The 18,706-nt window shown below is 39.6% G+C and overlaps 1 protein-coding gene across 8 annotated transcripts in view; it reads left to right on the top strand.

Annotated features, from left to right (window-relative positions):
* Positions 1 to 18,706, top strand: part of LOC100868461 (dystrophin) — a 410,667-nt gene that overhangs the window by 298,611 nt on the left and 93,350 nt on the right. The gene's annotated exons all lie outside the window — the stretch shown is intronic.

Here is an 18,706-nt window from a genome sequence, read left to right as displayed (position 1 = left end):
AAAAAATCTACGCCAACTGCGCTTCCCTCTTCTCGAGGGAGGAGATGTCTTCGTGATATTCGGTTTAGCAGGAGAAGCAGGCGTGAAGTCAGGAGTCGTTTCAAAATTTTAAACGGGGGATTTTAAAAAAAAAAAAAAAAAAAAAAGAAAATTGGAAAATGTTCTTCGTATTTCAAGTTCAAAATTAAGTTCGAAACGAGAGAGATCTCCGTTTCCTTCCTCCCGGAGGAAGAGGAGATCTTCAATTTAATACACGGTTTTATAAATTGGAATTTTTCCGACGGCGAAATTCCACGGAATTCTGAAGAGGGGCCCGAATCCCTCCGTCCCCCCCGAGTATAAAGATAAGAAACGAGTATAAAGAAAACAAAGGAAGGGAGGAGAAAAGTAAGAAAGCGACGTAAAGGGAAACCGTACTCTGCTACATTAAACAACACAAGCTTGGCAAAAGGGAAATTCCAGTTTTCTAAGATCCAACAGCCATTTCCTCCACACGACGAGCGTTTCCATTCTCTGCTCCATTTTCCATTCTCCATTATTCCATATTTAATCGGACGAAAATCGTCGAGTCGATCCAAAAATCGATTCGATCGATCGAAACGAAGGATGGGTGAGAGGGGGTGGAAGAAAAGAGTGGACTCTGGTGAAACAAGGGATGGAGACACGATGGAGGAGGCATATTTCGATGCCTGCATTTACCTGCAGGGGGGGGAGGCGGCAGAGAGCGGGGGGTCACGTATCGTAGTAGTAGTCGGAAAAACGCGCAAACACTCGCGGATGCCGACAGCCACGTCGGCTTTTACGCGGTGCTCAATTGAATTTCGCCCTGGTGCCGCCCGTTTTAGCCTCTATTTATTCTGTTCGAGTACACGGTAATGCGATCGAGGCCTATTACCGCCGCGGATTTTCATTTATTTGCAAACTGTCCGACTGGAAACTGGATCGAGAACTATCGCCCGATTATTCCCTTTCAACTGCTCTCGTTTCTGAATAAATACTGACGGTACAACAACCGTCATGAAGGAATCATGAAAGGAAATATTATTTTTAATTCGATAACTTTAACGTTGATCGCGTACACACAAGATTTTTACGGAAAGAAATTCAATTTTGATTTGGAACTGTATGCGGAGCATAATAATTTTTTTCTTCCTTTTTTTCAATGGAAAATCTCGTTTCGAGTACACGAAATTTCCATCATTTTTTTCGAATACCGAATTATTCTCGTCCGAGAATAAGTTTTACAATAGAATAATACGAGAATTAGAACGTGCATTATATTATTAAAATTTTAAATTTCGTTCTCTCATTTCGAAACAGAGGTTGAAAAATATTCGAAATTTCAAGGGTTGATTTTCCCTCGAATCGATATTCCTTCGATAAAAGAAGAAACATTCCCGTTAACATTTCGATTACGTTATTACGCAATGTCCAAATTTAAATAAGAATTCCATCTATAAGAAAAAAGCGTGTGCCCACTTTGCAAGTATAAATGTTACAGTTAAGAATAACAATCGAACAATGGAAGTTCCAATCAATTTCGCAGTTCGTTCTTCTCCCCCCCAACTCTGGATCGTGAAGCGCGTTAATACGGGAAATCCGTTATGCGCGAATAATCGTTGGACGCGTTTTTCCCTCCCCCTCGAGTTGATCGCGTTAATAACGATCATCATCCTCCCTTACGAACGGCGAAGCGACGGTCGGAATACGGGTTTTGCACGTGCGCCGCATCGGGCGTGGGATTCGTTGGACAAACAGCGTGTGAGATGGTTGATGATTCGGGTTCAGAACATCAATGGGGCGTTAATTCGACTGTAGACGCGGGCCGTGACGTGGTTAACGCCGCTCCAACCGTGACGATTGTGCGCGGAACAAGAACACGGATCGGCCACCCGTTAATCCCTGTCAAATTTCAAAATTCCATCCATCCGAAATCCTCCTCCCCCAAACTAGGCCCGCGGCCTGTAGCGCGACCTCGATTCCATTTTAATCTTCAACGAAAAGCGAAAGCATTTTGGTTAGAAATTTCGTCGCGCTTGGACCTTATTTATCGTGGCTGTTGTTTGGAATAATTTCTGAATCGTGTTGTATTTCGTTGAGAAATATCTCGAGTTCACTTTCCAGCAGAGTTTTGAAGGGGAGAGTGGTGAAATGTATGAAGAATCGAAGAAACGAGACATAAAGACGCTGTAGTTGTGGAATTTCACGTGGTTGTTTCCATTTTGTTTCGTATAAATGTTTTATAATAATATAAGAAAAAAGTGAAGAAGCATTTCTTGCCAAGCGTTTCGTAGAATTTTTTTCCAATCGTTGGTGCGAAGAGGAGTGGAGGGACAGGGAGAGGATGGAATTACAAAGTTGGCGTAACTTCGTTGTGTAATTCACCATTGCGATCGCGATAAACTCGGTACGATACATCTGTTCACGCACATCCACCTTCCTCGATCGTTCCGGTAAATCTGGAAAGGAAAGATATTATATTCCATCCCCGTTGCTCGATAAACCGTAGTAATAAAGGAAGACAAGAGGAAGAAGGGTCGAAACAACGGTGCACTAATACACTACACGTTTTAACAAATTTATTGGACGGGAGGTAAAAAATTTTTACCTCCTAAAAGGACGCTTCATCCGTGTCCATTCGTTCCATCGAATCCTCGTCGACCCGAATTCCTCCGAAAAAGCAGAAAACTATTGGCCACCGGCAACGTGTTTGCGCGCGACAAATCTTCGAATAAACGTTCACGAGGGGCTAAAAGCTCGAACAGCAGAGATACGACTCGTCACTGGCTGGTAAACTCGAACCGTGTACATACCCAGAACACGCACGTAGCCAGAACGTGCCGTAATCCATGTACGTACGAAATCGATATGTCCGAATTTCGAAAACATGCTATTGATCCATCCTTCCTTATCTTTCTTCTTCATATCGATCCACTATCCTTTACAATTCTTTTTTTTTTTTTCTTTTTTTGCGACGAGTTCCTCTCGAAATCTCTCTTTCTCTGATGAGATAAAACGTACCCTTCAATTTCTCCTCCTTCCTTCTAATTTCGCTAATGACTTTTACCAACACGGAAACACCTTTTAATCGATGGATTTCCTCTTCTCGTGTAATATTTGCGTGATTATAGATGCGGCTACGTGTTGCGTCGAAGGATATTTAGCGGAGTGCAAAAGGAACTTGGAATGGAAGTTAAAAATTTTTTGCAAGAAGCTATCTATCGAAGAAGTAGAATACAATCTCAAAAGTTTCAAAAACTGGCGTATTCTCTTCAACTCGATAATTCTCACATTCCGAGGGAGATATTTTCCAAAGTCGTCGCTATCGCGGTTAAAAAAAAGAAAAAACACTGGGGGGGGGGGGGGCAGCAAATCGAGAGGAAAGTTCGGTTATCGGAGATTCCCTCGTGCTCGATATACAACGTGATCTTTACGAGTGTTCGGATGAGATGGAGGAATCGACAGAATCGTAAAAGACCATCGTTTCCCTCCTCCCCCCAACTCGTAAAACCTGAAATCTGGACGGTGACAGTCGACTCGTATTTCTTGGCGAGGAAAGTGTTGACCGTCGATCAAGATCATGAAGCCGAGGGGTCTAATGGCCCGGTCGAAGGACAGAGAAAAAAACACTTTGGCGCCATATTGGTCGAATCTCTCACCGACCCTCGACGTACGATCCCCGAAAAATGTCTCGTTCCACGTTTATCGTCCATCACACCCCCTATTCGCCTGGTTCCGCTGGTAAATGAAAAAAAAAAAAAAAAAAAAAAAAAACAAATTTTACTGTGCAAACGTGTGCACAACACGCTATCTGATCGTTCAAACTTTAGTTTCTGTTATTACTCCTGAACTACTGTTCCATTTATATAAATAATAGTAAAATAAGTAAAAAGGATGAGTAAGTTTGAACGTGTAAAATCTACAGAATCTACTTCTGCCTCTCTTCTTTGGAGAGAAAGTTCATCGAAGATTTTTTTCAATTTTTTAAACAAACTCTAAATTTATAATATTCGATTGTATTATTCGATTTTAAGGAATAACGTTTCGTCCAATCTGTATACATATATAACTAATTATTCGTATAAGTAAAATACGTTCCGCCGAATGTACAAACGAACATTAGAATCTCGAATAGTAGGCGAATGCACGATCGGTGTGCGTATTACTTTTAAAGAATCGTTTCGATTTCGTTTCGTCGCGGTTGTATAGAAGGACGTGGCCAGATGGAACCTTTTCCGCGGCGAACAGGAAATTTGATTTTAAAGGGAGGGCGTTGGTAGTTTCCCGAGTCACTTGACCGGGCTTTAGCCGACATTTCCGCGAGCTTTGTCGGCGTTCCTTCGTGAAACTTTTCCCGTGGATATCCCGCGGCCTGCCTGTAAACCCTGCCTTTCCATCTACGGGAGGAAGTTTCATATCCGATATAGACATGCCTCGCGTCAACGCCTTTCCACCCTTTCCTTCCCTTCCTCCCCTCCCTTCGAAACTCGCCCCCTTTAATTTTGCGAAATATTACACGCAAAAAAAAAAAAAAAAAAAAAAAATACAAACGGCGAACGTGAAATAATTCTAACCTGTTCTCGTTTATATTAATATCTTCTCTCATTCGATGATTCGATGATGAAGTATATCTTGTGATATTTAAAAAAATACGCTTCGAACGAAACGAGACGAATGTGAAGAACTTTTCAAAAAATAAACAAGCATAAATTGTGATAAGTTTGAAGAGCGCAAAAGAAAAAGAAAAAAAGGGAGGAATGCGATAAAAGTAGAAAGTTGGAAATTTCGGGTGGAAAAAAAAAATGGAGGAAGGAGATAGAACAAAGGAAGAGGAGAGGGTTTTCGGTACTTTGTATTTAACCACGAGTCGTGGTCGGGTTTTGATCGCCAATAGGGGATGGAGCGCGACGATGGGTGGTGCGGCGCTCTCTAATCGTCCGCAAGCCGCTTAACTCATCCCCCGGTCGGGATCGGCCTCTTTCAGCAACATTACGTTAGTGGTTGGTACACCAATTTCTCCACCAGAGCTTGAACCTCGGTATTAACATTCGCCTCGATCTTCCCGACCAAAGATCCAGGTTGACTGTTGGCGAAACAAGAGGCAGGCTAATGCGTGCCACGTGAAACCTTCCACGCTTGAATAACATCTGCTTTTAATGTTCAGAATCCAAGTTCCCTTCCCTCCTTTCGCGTGGACATTTTTTTAACGCGTTTAAATTTAATTTAAAAACGGATGATCTCTACGGAATTTATGGAACGCTTACTGGAATTAGATTCGATCGATATCTGTCCTGTTTCTGACTTTTCGTCAATATTAGAGTTAACTATTAGTTGCGTAGAAATAACAAGAGGCTGTTTATTTTGGAACTATACTAAATCCAATTAAATCGATGGAGGAGATTAATATGAATTAGGAAGATTTTAATACAATTGCAGTTCCAAATGTACTTCACGAGGAAATTATATTAAAGGAATCATCTTTCTGAATGTATTACCTTTAAATATTAATTTAGAAATGATTATAGTGTATTAAAAAGTGAGTGAGATTAATTTGCTCGTTACATTTTTCTTTTCTCCCCCTTAATATTGCGTGAAATATTAATAATCAGTATTTTTGAACGTGTGTAGTACAAGCTGCATAAAAATCCTATACTAATTATTTTTCGATATAATGTGAATATTTGAAGATAAGAAGATAAGAAGATAATATACTCATACTCATCTCGCAAAGTTGTTCGTACGCCACATTTTGTTCAGCCCGACTAATCTCCACAACCTTGGACTACGTATAAAATTCAAAGCAGCATTTGCAAAGCGAAAATTTTTATTTTTACACGAATTCCAAGAATCATGAATCGAGATTTCGCGCGATTGTTTCGTGTGAAAATATTCAAATAGAATCCCTTTTTCACCTGTCCATTCCTCGCCTCGAAAATTCAGCCACGTGTTTTCGACAGAAGACAAACGACATCGCCGCGACTTCTTCCCGGACTGTGCCGCGTCAACTGTGCATTTCCACGACGGGGGAGGGCGCCATGACATTTAGACGATATTAAAATGAAATTTGTCCCGTCTGAGGAGAAGATTCTCGTTTCAGTTTTTGAGAAGCGAGCAGGCAGAGCCTTCTCCCTCTTTCCACGAAACGAAAACAGGGCGAAAAAGAGTTTGGACGCCGTTAATGGGTTTCGTCGACGAGGAGAAAAATGAACGACGTCCGACAGTCGTGGGGGATACCGGTCGACCCGATTAAATCTGATGTATCTTAGCGGACGATTAATTTTTCTTTCGAAATTGAGAGTGGAGAAGGATATTCGATTATGTCGTTTAATATTTCGCAAGTATTTTAAGAAATGAAATTTAAAAATTGTGCTTTCTCTGCTATTTCAGATTATTGAGACAGAGGAGAGATTCAATTTGACATTAGAATTTGAAATTAGAAATGTAATTCACGCGTCCTTTTACATAAAATAAGAATATCGCTGCTTGGTATTATTGATAATGAAGAAACTTTTATCGAGTACGTTGTATTCCCATTTTTATATAAATTTATCAAAAACCACAATAATTAATGATTATATTTAGTATATTTTTAAAAATTTTAAAAAACCTCTAAAATTTCACATCTTACGCGTATGAATTCGCGCGCGAAAGAAATAAAATATGATTGTCGCTTTTTTCTTAACGTTCGTTTCTTACCATTCTTACCAAGATATCGAAAGGAATACATCATCGAAACTTCCTTCTCCTCCCCAACATTTTTTTAATCCCCATCGACAATAGGACGGACTTATTTTCCAAAGAAGTATAGAAAAAAAAAGTTTCGCGCGATTGTCACACGGTTAGAATCGGAACAACGAAAGAAGAAATGGTGGAAGAGTCTAGAGAACTCGAGTTATTCCTTCCTCCAACTTCTTTCTGTTTCTGTCTCGCGTGAAAAAACTTCCCCCCCCCCCTCCTCCCCCAAGTCGAGACGAAGCGGAAAAAAATGTCGCCTCCTTCCTTCCTTCTCGAACTCGTTCGAAAGTTCGACGACGTTCACTTTGCATTTCATTCGGGAAATTGTTATCAATCTGAAGAGGAGGCGCCCGCCATCTTCCACGTCTTCCACGCTCCTGAAAATATTTCCTCAAATCTTGTGGGAAAAAAAAAAAAAAAAAAAAAAAGAAGAAGAAGAAAAAGAAAAAACTGCAGGAATATATATATTCGATTTCGTGGCGAGGCGACGGCGCTAATCTCGAATCGAGTTACGACCGTGTCGTTTCCTCGGCGTCAAGGGAACATCAATTCTCGACGATGTAATGGAATTTCACGAACGACAAAGAATCGTGGAACTTTTTCCGCGATTAAAGAAACGTTTATTAATAACGTTTATTAATTCGTTTAAATTATAAATCTTATTAAATTCTTTCTTGCGCTTTTATCTTTTCCTTTATCGCATTAAGATAATCTTCCGTTTCATCCCCTTCGAAATGGAAATTCGAAGGAAGATTCGAGAAAAAAAAAAAAAGAAATGCAAGAATAGAAAAGAAAAAGAAAAAGAGAGGAGCATTCGTCCTTCTAACGCCGAATATCTTGTTTCATCCCTTACAACGGTTCCCTTCGAGTTGAACCCGCTCAACCGAAACTGCTCATAGAACGAAGAATAGGAAAGGAATCAAAATTGGACGAGACAAAAATTAAATTCCACGATATATTTTAGATCCATCGTAATCCAACCTTGCATCGAAAACTTTTCGCCCGCGTTCTCGCGAAAAAATGCCATATTCTTCTCGATATTCTCGATTCATCCATCCCTTGGCCACTGCGAATAAAATCAAGAAATCGTTGAATTCGTTCTTCTCCACGGTTGAATTATTCGCGGTTCATTCGGGGTTATCGCGACAGGTCGAGGCTGGTGTTTTACAAATCCGCCTCGTTACTTACCACAACCTGTTCGCCCCATGCATTATTCATCCCCTCTATCCCGCGTGTCGTATATTTTATTTCGATCAGGGCCACGACTCGTTCCAATCGTGTCCAACAAGACGGCTCCTCCGTTTCTAATCCGGCGGAATGCCGTTCCGTCCACATTTTATCCAGCCTCGGCTGGGAAAGGATCGGGGGAGGTGGACACGCGTCATTGATTCCGTAACAAGATAGGGAGCGAGCAACCCTGTTTCGAGCGCCCTGTTTGTTCAACCCCTTCTCTCGGATAATTTTTCTTCGAGGAATTGGATTCCACGTAAGAATGGAGCGGACGTGCGCTTGACACGATGCGTTCGATTCGCTGCCTTCGACGATTAATCGTCCCTCGAGGGATATTGGGGGCGTATCCGAGGGGTTATTTGCCGCTATATATCGCAAGGGTCGTCCTGGCCACTGTTCCAGGGCTGTATATAATTAGGAAATTAGGTCAGAGATTCGAGAATTGTTTCGTTCGTAATTTTTCGAAAAATGGGAAATTATAATGTAAAATTTGAAGCGTGGATTGCACGACTATTTTAACTGTCGAAAAGATTAATGTTCCGTTGTCGAAATTTTCATTGCGCGAAGATAATGAAAATTGTAATTTTGCAATTGTGACAGGTAGTAGTAATTACAATTTTTTACGCTATTATATATGTGTAAAGATATAAGTTGATAAAATAATATCCCTTTTAAATATAGATGTACACGATCACACGTAACTTTTAAGCTATTTTAACGCTCGCTCGAAGAAATTAATGTTTATAGAATAGACAGTTTTCTCCGAGGAAATGAATAACGTCCGTGTGGCGGCCGGCTATCGTTTGTTCGATCCTCCCCTGGATAAAGGGCCAATTTTTCTCCGAGAAATTGGATTTTCTCTAACAATGGAGTCGACGTGCTCTTGACGTCGTGATGTATTTGATAGCACTTGTAAAACCTGACCGTTTTCCCTCGAACGAAAACCAATAGACCTTTGATTGTCCAAATGGTACAGCTACAAACTTTATTCATCAACCTAGAAAAAGAAAAAGAAGAGGAAAGAGGAAAGAAACGAGGGGAGGGAGAACTGCTCAAACAAAAATTACATCTATATTTAAAACTGCTGCAAAAATTTTAAAAAAGTGTGACGAGAAGAGTGTTCCCCCCCCCCCTCCCTTTTTTATTCCTTAAAAAAATTCGGCCGCGCAAATAATTAATCGAACGCGTAATAAGAAACGCGAGCCTCGAGTTCGTCGTAAACGCGTAAATAATAGAAGAGCGAGCGGCGTTATCTCGAGGTTAATTCCTTATATTGTTTACACACAGAGCACACAGTTATCACAGTTCGGCGAAGCGAGCCGCGCCGAATCGTTTCTCGGAATTCCGTGAAAACACATACGTTCGATCATCGAATTAGCATTAGTCATCGTTCGAAACTCGTGGCGACACGTTGCTCGCGCGTCGTATCCGCGAATATTTTATTCTATATAATAGAACCCCTTCTTCCTCGAGATCCATTCTTCTCTATCGAGATCATCCACGCTGTTGCGCGATCGAGCAAGTGTGAACGACCAATAACGACCAACCCGACGAACGAACAATAAAACGCATATAAACGAATATTAAGAAGAAATTGCGCGGCTCGTGGACTCGTCGACTCGGCAAAGATGGCGGCAGACGCGTGAAACGCGCGAAAGGAATCACGAAGGTGCGCGAATATGCGTGGGATCGTGAAACGGAGGACGGTGTACGATGTGGGGGAGGGGAGGGGAGGGACGAGGAGCGTCGAAACGTGGAGATCGAAGCGGGTGAACAGGTAGGGGGGGAAGAGGATATTGGAGGGGGCGGGTTTCGGGTGGTGGACAAGTGGAGTGATGAGGGAGGAGGAGGAGGGACTTTTCGAGGGTACGTAATTACGGTGGATTATCGTGAAAGTGTGCGCAAAGGGGGCACCTGGCCCGGGGGGCGTGCCACCCTACAGCAGGGGAAGCCTGCCGGGGGGGTTGGCGGAAAAAAGAGAGCCGACGACGCGCGGTACATCTACATTTCCTACACGCTGCTGGCCGAGCTGCATCTCTTCGAACAGGTAAATTTGCTTTTTTGCTTGGAATTTGCGCGATTCAAGCAGGAGGAAAAGAGAAGCGAAGGAAGAGATAAAAGTTTTTCTTTCTCTGGGTTGTTATATTTTGTTATATCCGGTATATTTTGGTAATTATATTGGAATCGGATCTGGAAATAAATTGGAAATCGGTAAATTAAGAGGTTTCATGCGAGGCAAAATAATTTTGTCGTGTATGATATTATTTATATTGGTTATTGGTCCTCTTTATCGAGCTTATCGTTACTTTCGAATTAACAATTAATTTCTGGATAATCTATAATATAAATAATTTCTGCAATATAAATTATATAGGTATTAAATAAGACAAAGCGTAGTAGTTTTAAGGGCTTACTCGTCGAAGAGAAACCTATACATATATATATACGCGAAATGAGCATAGATTTGATCTCTCACTGTTTAAAAAAGTTCTTCGAAGAAACTCGATATCGTGTAATGATTGTAAATTATAAAAATCGATTTTACTTTCGAGATGTGATTGATTTTTAGGATGTATATCGATCGTAGCGTGTCTTTTTGCTTTTTTTTTTTTTTTTCTTGACCGAGTATCATATAAATTTTTTTAACGCTCGATCATATTCCAATATCGAAACTCGAAGAACTTTTTAATCGAAACGAAACAACATGTTGTTATTTCTCGTTTTCGCGACAAATATCTTTATCCGATATTCTTTGCGTCGAATGAAATAGTTTTCGAACAAATAATTTTTTCGCTTTTTCCTATTTTCGTTCGAATTTTCGTAGAATAATCGATATTTTCGGAATTCATATTTAAATCCGGGCAATTAAGAGAGAGAGAGAGAGAGAGAGAGAAATTTCTTTGTCGATAAACGTTTGTTTACAATCTCTCGGCAGAAAAAAATGATCCCTTCAGCGGATTTCCGGTGAGGGGCGCGGGATTTCAGTGATTTTTCGCAAAACCGCGCCCATCCTATCCGGTGATTAAATGGGGGAAAGGGTATGAATCGTGGGGGGCGAGGGAGGGGGAGGGGAAATTGAAAAACAAAATTCGAATGGAACGATGAACAATTCGATAGAGGGATGGGAGGGAGTATAACCGCTATTAATTCCGTCGGGCGTATAGAATACAGTCAATTTCCACCTCGAAATCTTCGATCGACTAATCAGACGAAAAAACTTGCCGCTGGGGAAACGAATAAAAATTGAAAAATGAAAGCTTCCGCGAGAATCGTGCACGGTCAAAACGGATAATCTTGTTTCCTGGAAAATATATATATATATATATAATCTTCGTTTGCAAATTGCAATACAATTTTCGTGAAGTGATATATCAAAATTGCGATGCGGCGCGCAAGTTAGAGATAAATAAATTGATTGATTTTTATCCGAGTTCGAATAATAGATAACAAATAAAATTCAAATATTGAATTATTGGATGGAAATGTAATCTCTGTTTTATAAATTATAAATCAAATTAACACGTTCGTGTAGATAGAGATAGTTTAAGCTTTGCGCAAATATTACAAAATTGTTGTGCAATCTGTCTCTAGGAGAAGATTTTTCCGTTTTCACGTGCTAATAAATTTATCGTTCCCTCTCGAGTGATAAGGCAAACATTTATATCGTTAATTGAAATTCCTTCTTCGAATTCACAAGTACAATTGATCCTATGAATGTTCGATCGTCTGAATATTTCATAATCTCTTCTAAACAATTAACCTATCGTTATTAGAGTTATTTTTTCAAATATGTAAAATTTTTCACACTTTCGAAATCAATATATGTTACATCTACACCGATTTCATTCCGAAATTTCAACAAAATGTTCAACTCCCTTATTTCCCCTTTCGTCCTTACAACGAAGAATAATAATCGTCCCTCTTAAAAAGAGATTCAGATTTAAATGCAATGATCGAATTACAACGATTTTCTTTTCTTTTTTTACCGATTCAACGACGCGACACAAACGATCGTCGACAAAGTTCCGCAGAGAATAATCCCATTTTGACTCGTCTCCTCCATACATCGCGTAAATTCACCGGCTTTGTCCCCGGAGGAGGAAGAGGATGACGCCCTCCAGGAGGAAGGAAGGAAGGAAGGAAGGAAGGAAGGAGCTATCGAATCGCGGAATCTCGATGTACACGTAATCGGCAATTCCTCGTTAGAAATCCTCTCCTCCGTGCCCTCAGCCCGTCACCGACCGGCCCGGTGTCAGACGTTGATTAAGCATGACATGGACGATTAAATACGCCAGGTGGAACACGCAGAGGGACGTGAAACCTCGAAAGACGAAGACCCTTGAATTATGCTCCTATCGTGGAACGTTCCATCCTATCCCTAAAATATCCTAAAATTTTCCTGGAAAATTGGGGGGATTCTTGAACGAATCGAATTAGCATGAAAGAAGGAAATTTGTCTGATGCGATTTTTCCAAACGGAATTCTCGAATCCTCGGTTTTTTCTACTTTTCTCTGGATTTTGATTTCGTTTCTTTTTTTCTCTCTCTCTCCCGGTTTCGATTCGTTTTATCGATATATTCGATCTGGAAAAAATTGCGTCGAAAAATTGAAAAGGATTTTCGGATTTTGCCGTATCATCTTTTCGAACAGCATGCGAAAGGAAATGCGTAAGGAATTAAATTATAAATAATTAAATTAAATGTGTTTTTTCAAAAGTTGTATCAGAAATGATTCGAGAATTCCGGAAGGAAGTCGTCGCGACAGAGATTATGATGCACTTATTATAAAATATTACATAATTTTAGAAATGTTTGCAATAATTTTGCGAATTTAAAGAAAATGAATATCTCGTCGAAGCAAGGTGTCGGTATATAAATTTAGATAGGAAGAAGATTCGAATCCGGATGTAAAATTGGCAGGATTCGGTGCGCGGATTTTGTTTAGAGACGTTGCTCTGAATTCAATTTATCCGGCTTGAATAACCGCGAAAGATTAATTCGGAATATGTATGAAATTTGCGGGAATGCCACGGGAAAATGGGCGTGTATGAATGAAGTTTGAATTGTACGGTGTGGAAATCGGAGGATGATGGGTGGGGAGGTGGAGTTGTATATTTTGATGGGAGCTCGCTTTGTGCTCCAAATTGTATTGCGAACGAAAGGGAGTTTGCAATTTGAATATCATAATTAATATCAACAGGTATCAAATTTATAGAAAATTTGTAATTCGAGTCATAATTAATATCGGCAAATATTAAATTTATCGCGAAACAAACACGGTATTTATATATATTTACAATACATGCAATTGTTCGCGCGTAGTATAAAATTTTATTCGATTCGACGAGCAACATTTTCTCTTGAAACAAATACGACGTGTTCAGAATTATTCTTTCGTCAAATTTTCGAGGATCGATATTTCTTCTCGAGATATTTGTTCATCACATAAATTTGCATACCTGTGAATATTTTCATAAAAATAATCGCGCATATTAATATTCTTCAACGTTTTTTAAACAATCGCGATTAAAAAGGCGCGAAATAATTATCTCTTTCCACGAATTAACCCTTGAAAAAGTTCGTCGAACCGTAGATTTGCAACGATGTTGAGTCAACCGTCAATATTGTAATTAACCGAGAAAGTCTTTTGTCCCATATATATATATCGTTTCGTTACGCGTTTTCGATGATTGATGGATATTACTCACATCAGTCGACCTCGTAACCGTGTTTTCCTTTGCCAATTATACGCGTATTACGCATGTATATACGTTGGAAATATTATCAGCAACGTCGGCCAATAACGCGTTCTCGCCCCGGTAGACGAGAATATTACGCCCTTTGGTTTCACTTCGACACCAAGGGGTAATATACCACCTTCTCCGTGTCTCTCGAGAGCAAAGCTCGAGAGTTCGATTCGAGCGTAAGGATTCGCGACTCTAATTGAATCGAGACCCCGCCTCACGCGCGAAATTGATTTAATTACCGGCGAATCGTCCCCTCGATATATAATCGAGATAATCGAGAAAAGTACGTCGGTGGGTTATTTCAAAAATTGCTTCGAACCGCGGTTTTTTTCAATTAGGTTTTCGCGCGGAAAGTATTTGCAGAGATGTTTATTTAAATGTTTGTAAAGCATGTTCATTGTTACCGCGAGGTAATATTCCGAGTTCGTGCTCGTTTTTTTTTTTTTTTGTATAAATATTAAATACTGGAGGGGGTGGATCACTCGTCGTCGTGGCTACTTTAATTATCCCCAGTTAATTGCGAAGCAAGTACAATTATTTTTTTTTTTTTTTTTTTTTAATCATATCATTGTCAGTTTCAAACAGGATCTTCGTGGTGGCGAAATTTAATTTTTTTCCACGCCTTTTTCCCGGTAAATTGCTTTCGTGTGATATACTATAATATTAACTGTCAACCAGTTATCGAGACGAATATTCGGTGTGAACGAATGAATTGAAATTGTGCCACGATGAAAATAATTGTAATTTTTTTTTTTTTTTTAGAAGGAATTTTAATAATATCGTATAACGTATTTGTAGAATATTGTATCGTTTCACGATATTGCAAAAGATTTTTTGAGAACATTTGATTTTCTCGAAACTATCGCGACAGTTAAAAATTGGTAACATTGTTGCAAGATATATTCCGCAGTTTTGCACAAATGTCAGACAAGCTTCTGGAACGTCATAAGAACGTTATGTTTCTCATCCGTTTATAAAGTTAACAATGTTGGAAAATGTTCCTTTCCAACTTTTCTCTAAATTCTCTAAAAGCATCTGGAATTCAATAATAATAACAATTTATCGAATTCCTGAATGCACACATAAGTGTATCTTGCAACCATTTTCGTAATTTTCGCGAAATGCATGATGTTCGTTTTATTACCATTATACAGTTTCTCTCTCTCTCTCTCTCTCTCTCTCTCTTGGGGTAAACCTCTTTGTTGTACTAATACCGTGACTCGTTTGCCTCGATCAAACATATCATTATCATTCGGCCAATTTGAATAAATCGAATATACACGTACAGGATATTCAACGATATTTGAGATAGTAAAAAAAAAAGGAATTTTGCAATTAAAAAAATAAAGGGTATACTCATTGATATTTTATAAGGAGAGAAAATAAAATCTATTCCTTTTTTTGAACTATTCTATTCACGTGTTTTTTCATTAATCTCGCATAATATTTTCTTTGTTGCAATATAAATTAATAACAGTGTCGCGTTACGAAACGATTTTTACAATTTACACGTATCAATCGAGTCTCGAATCATATTTTCTAAACTGTCGAATCGAGATTAAAGAATGCAAAAAAAAAAAAAAAAAAAAAAAATGGAAGAAGAAAGGGTGAAAAAAGAGCAACAATTTTATCGTGAATGTCGCGTCATCGATAACGCGCTATTTGCGTAATTGCACGGTGGTTGCATCGATAAGAAGCACGAGACGACTCGCTAAAAAACCCTTTACATTTCGCCCTTTTTCCACCCCATCTACCCATTTCGAATTTTCCCTGAAACGCTTCTTTTGCCTCGGTTCACCCACAGGGTCACCCATTACCTGGAAAATTTAATCTGCATTGAAAGTGCGCTCTTAAGACGATGCATTCTCGATCCTCTTCGTGATCGATCGTTCGATACGATAGCTTGATTGGCGTGTATACCGAAAAAGCATTATTCTTCCCGCAAATTCTCCTCGTGTGAATAATACACGAATGCTTCTGGCGAAAGCATGGATCAATTAAAAATTAATTTTTCGAGAAAGCAATATTATCCCTCTTTAATCTTCATCCCGCGAATTCTCCTTCTAAATTTTTTAATAATAAAATTTTAAGCTTGGAGTAATGAATGGAGTAGTTGTAATATATGGAGTTGTAAAAACAATCCACAAGAGAGCTAGATTTTCGATTAAATTTTTTAAAAAAGGGGAAATAACAAATCGTTAATGCTAAAAGAATGCAATTGTCCCGTATAAGAATTTAATTTATGGAAATGCAATGTGTAATTTTTATTTTTAAAAAAAAGATCGTTTCCAAACGCGCGTGATGTAATCGTAGTAACGAAAAGAAATTTAATATATACTCTGTAAAAGTATAATCGTAAACCGAAAAGGATCGAGGATGGATGGACGTTTGCGTGAGTACGGCGGGGGAAAATGAAAAAGCAACGGAACGGAATGAAATAAAATTCGTGGAGTATATTAAAATTGTTCACGGACCCATATACTCGATGCTCGACAATTAATCCAACGACAACTATCGAACTTTGTCCGGTTCAGATGTCTGGTGTTCCAATTAAACGTCACAGATTTACACTTTCGATGAGGTCCGCGACGAAAAGCGTTTTGATGGATGTACCCCGAACGCTTTTGGAACAACGTTCCTTGCATCGTTGCACACCGCGTACACAATATTCGCCATCTATATTTTGCCGCTCTCCCTTCCTCCATTGCGTTGTATCGTAAATTGTGCCCCCCCCCCCCCAACTTTGCCGCGAGTTGGACACGTAGAAGCGATAAAAAAAGGCCTGCACCAGATGCGCTCCCCCCGATACCAATCAATTCCAGATATCCTGTTATTTTTACGGCCATAATCGTTCCGACTGTCCGTACTTTTTCGTAATCTTGTCGCGCGATATTACATACGTTGTCTGTTAACCGTTCGAATACTATTCGCTGCCAATAATTTCGACAAACGTGATCCATCCTTTTTTGAATCTTCTTTGTCACGATAGATCAATACGATTAATGCGTTTACTTGATATTTATTTCGAGGAATTTTTTTAAATTAAATCAATAAGAGAATATCTCTTTCAGAAGCAAACGCGTATTCATCGAGTAATTTGTCTTGAAACTTTATTAAAATTGAGAAAACTTTGAACCGCTATAACTCCGAAGATACGGACTTCCGGCCGATGAACGAACGATCGTTGGAAGCGTTGAACCTTCCCCTTTAAAACGCTTCTCGAATTATTTCGATACGACTTTCGGTTGCCGAGATATCGTCGTGTGAAGAGAAAGGTAATTTTTAATCGTTTACCGTATCTATCCTCGTCGCTCTCTCGGGTCTCTCGCTCCCAAACTGCAGACAAGCGACAGACAAGCGATTCCTGGAAAGCCGTGTGCGAAGGAAGTAGTACACATTTCTAGGAAAAAAAAAATGTAGGTCAGTGAGCCGCGACTCCATTCATAATCCTCTCTATATTATATAGCCTTAAGCGGTATGGAAACTTTGAGTCCCCGTATCTCGGCAACCGATTGAGATATCGAGATGAATCGAAAAACGCATTCATCTGCATTCACCTTTCTTTATATTCCTAGTAGGTTTTGGAGGACAAAATTTTTAATTTTTTTTCTCGTGCTTTTCACGCGAATAGAACACTTTGTCAATATATATATATATATATAATCGTTGAAATAAAATATCCACAACGGGATATGATTAAAAAGAATTCGAATACTTGAAATTGGGATTGATATTTCGTCGTGAAAAAAAAAGTGAAAAAAAAAGTGAAAAAAAAAAGTTTGCAAAACGAATTCTTCGTTCGAAATGACGAACGATCGGCTCCCCCCCAAAAATGTTTTTTGCTCGCATAAATTCCGAGCATGGCTGTTCATCACTCTCGGTACACTCTCTCGTTTTATGATACGCCTTGTACCCGTGTTACACGCGTCAACCGCATCGGTTTAAAATCGTGAAAATGCACCAGATCTCTGCATCGTTCCAAACAAGAGAGAGAAAGAGAGAAAGAAAGAAAGAAAAATATTCGTGGAATAGCCAGCGCGAAGTAAAAATGTTTGTGCGTGGAAAAATCAGGGTAGATCAATGCTCGAGAGAGAGAGAGAGAGAAAGAGAGCCAGAGTGTCGCGAAGCGGAACGACTTTCAATCCGTTGAATTATAAAGTTTAACATCCGAGAGAAGAAAGGCTGTTGAATTATTATCCGCTTCTCTCCGTGGTGGAAAAAATTTGGAGAAGCCATCATCATCACCATTCGAAGCTAAAATTTCAGAGAATCGTGTGTTCTTACCGATTCTCCTTAACTTTAGAACTTGAAAAAATCTCCGTCCGTTTAATCATTTCGCGTGCAGTTTCGTTGTGCGTGTTGCATCACAGATGGTCAGCAAACTTGATGGAGAATTGATCGTGTGGAAGGAGATTAAAATTACGTACGTTTCGAGGATTCGTGTGGCTTCTTCTCCGCGGATTCGTTCCGCTGAAATTGTGGAGCGAAAGGATAGGTTTTTCCAAGAGTAGGAATAGATGAAATACTGAATTCCTTTTTTTTTAAATTCTCCCGTCAACAAATCTTCAAAGCGATGCAATTTTTTAAGAAGAAATAGACGTATACAAATGAAGGCGAATCTAAATTCCAAAACAGGTATCTCTCCTCGCCTGGCCGTAAATACCAATATACGCGTGGTATCCATAAATAAATTTCCGTGGAACGGCGTTACTCCTAAATCACGATTTCATCTGCATCGAATGTACAACGCATGCAGAGGGGAACAAAAGAAGAAGGTTGGAATCCACTTAAGGGGAACGATGTTTCACCTTTTGCACAGACGCCGATTTCTATTAAACTCTGGCGGGGAAAGGGTGGATCATCGGACGGAGGAACGTTTCTTAAAAAATTCGAATGGCCACGATTTATTTTCATCGGTGTCTGACATCGCGCGTCAACCTGTTAGCCCCTCCTCGCCCCCTGGATAACGTGGTACATGAGAACGCGGCATAAATC

The sequence above is a fragment of the Apis florea genome, unplaced genomic scaffold (genome assembly GCF_048593485.1).
Source record: "Apis florea isolate Af1SG1 unplaced genomic scaffold, ASM4859348v1 contig_3367_pilon, whole genome shotgun sequence".
In the NCBI taxonomy this organism is placed as follows: Eukaryota; Metazoa; Arthropoda; class Insecta; order Hymenoptera; family Apidae; genus Apis; species Apis florea.
The sequence above is the reverse complement of the archived record's forward strand: the minus strand, read 5'-3'. Positions and strand labels throughout refer to the sequence as shown.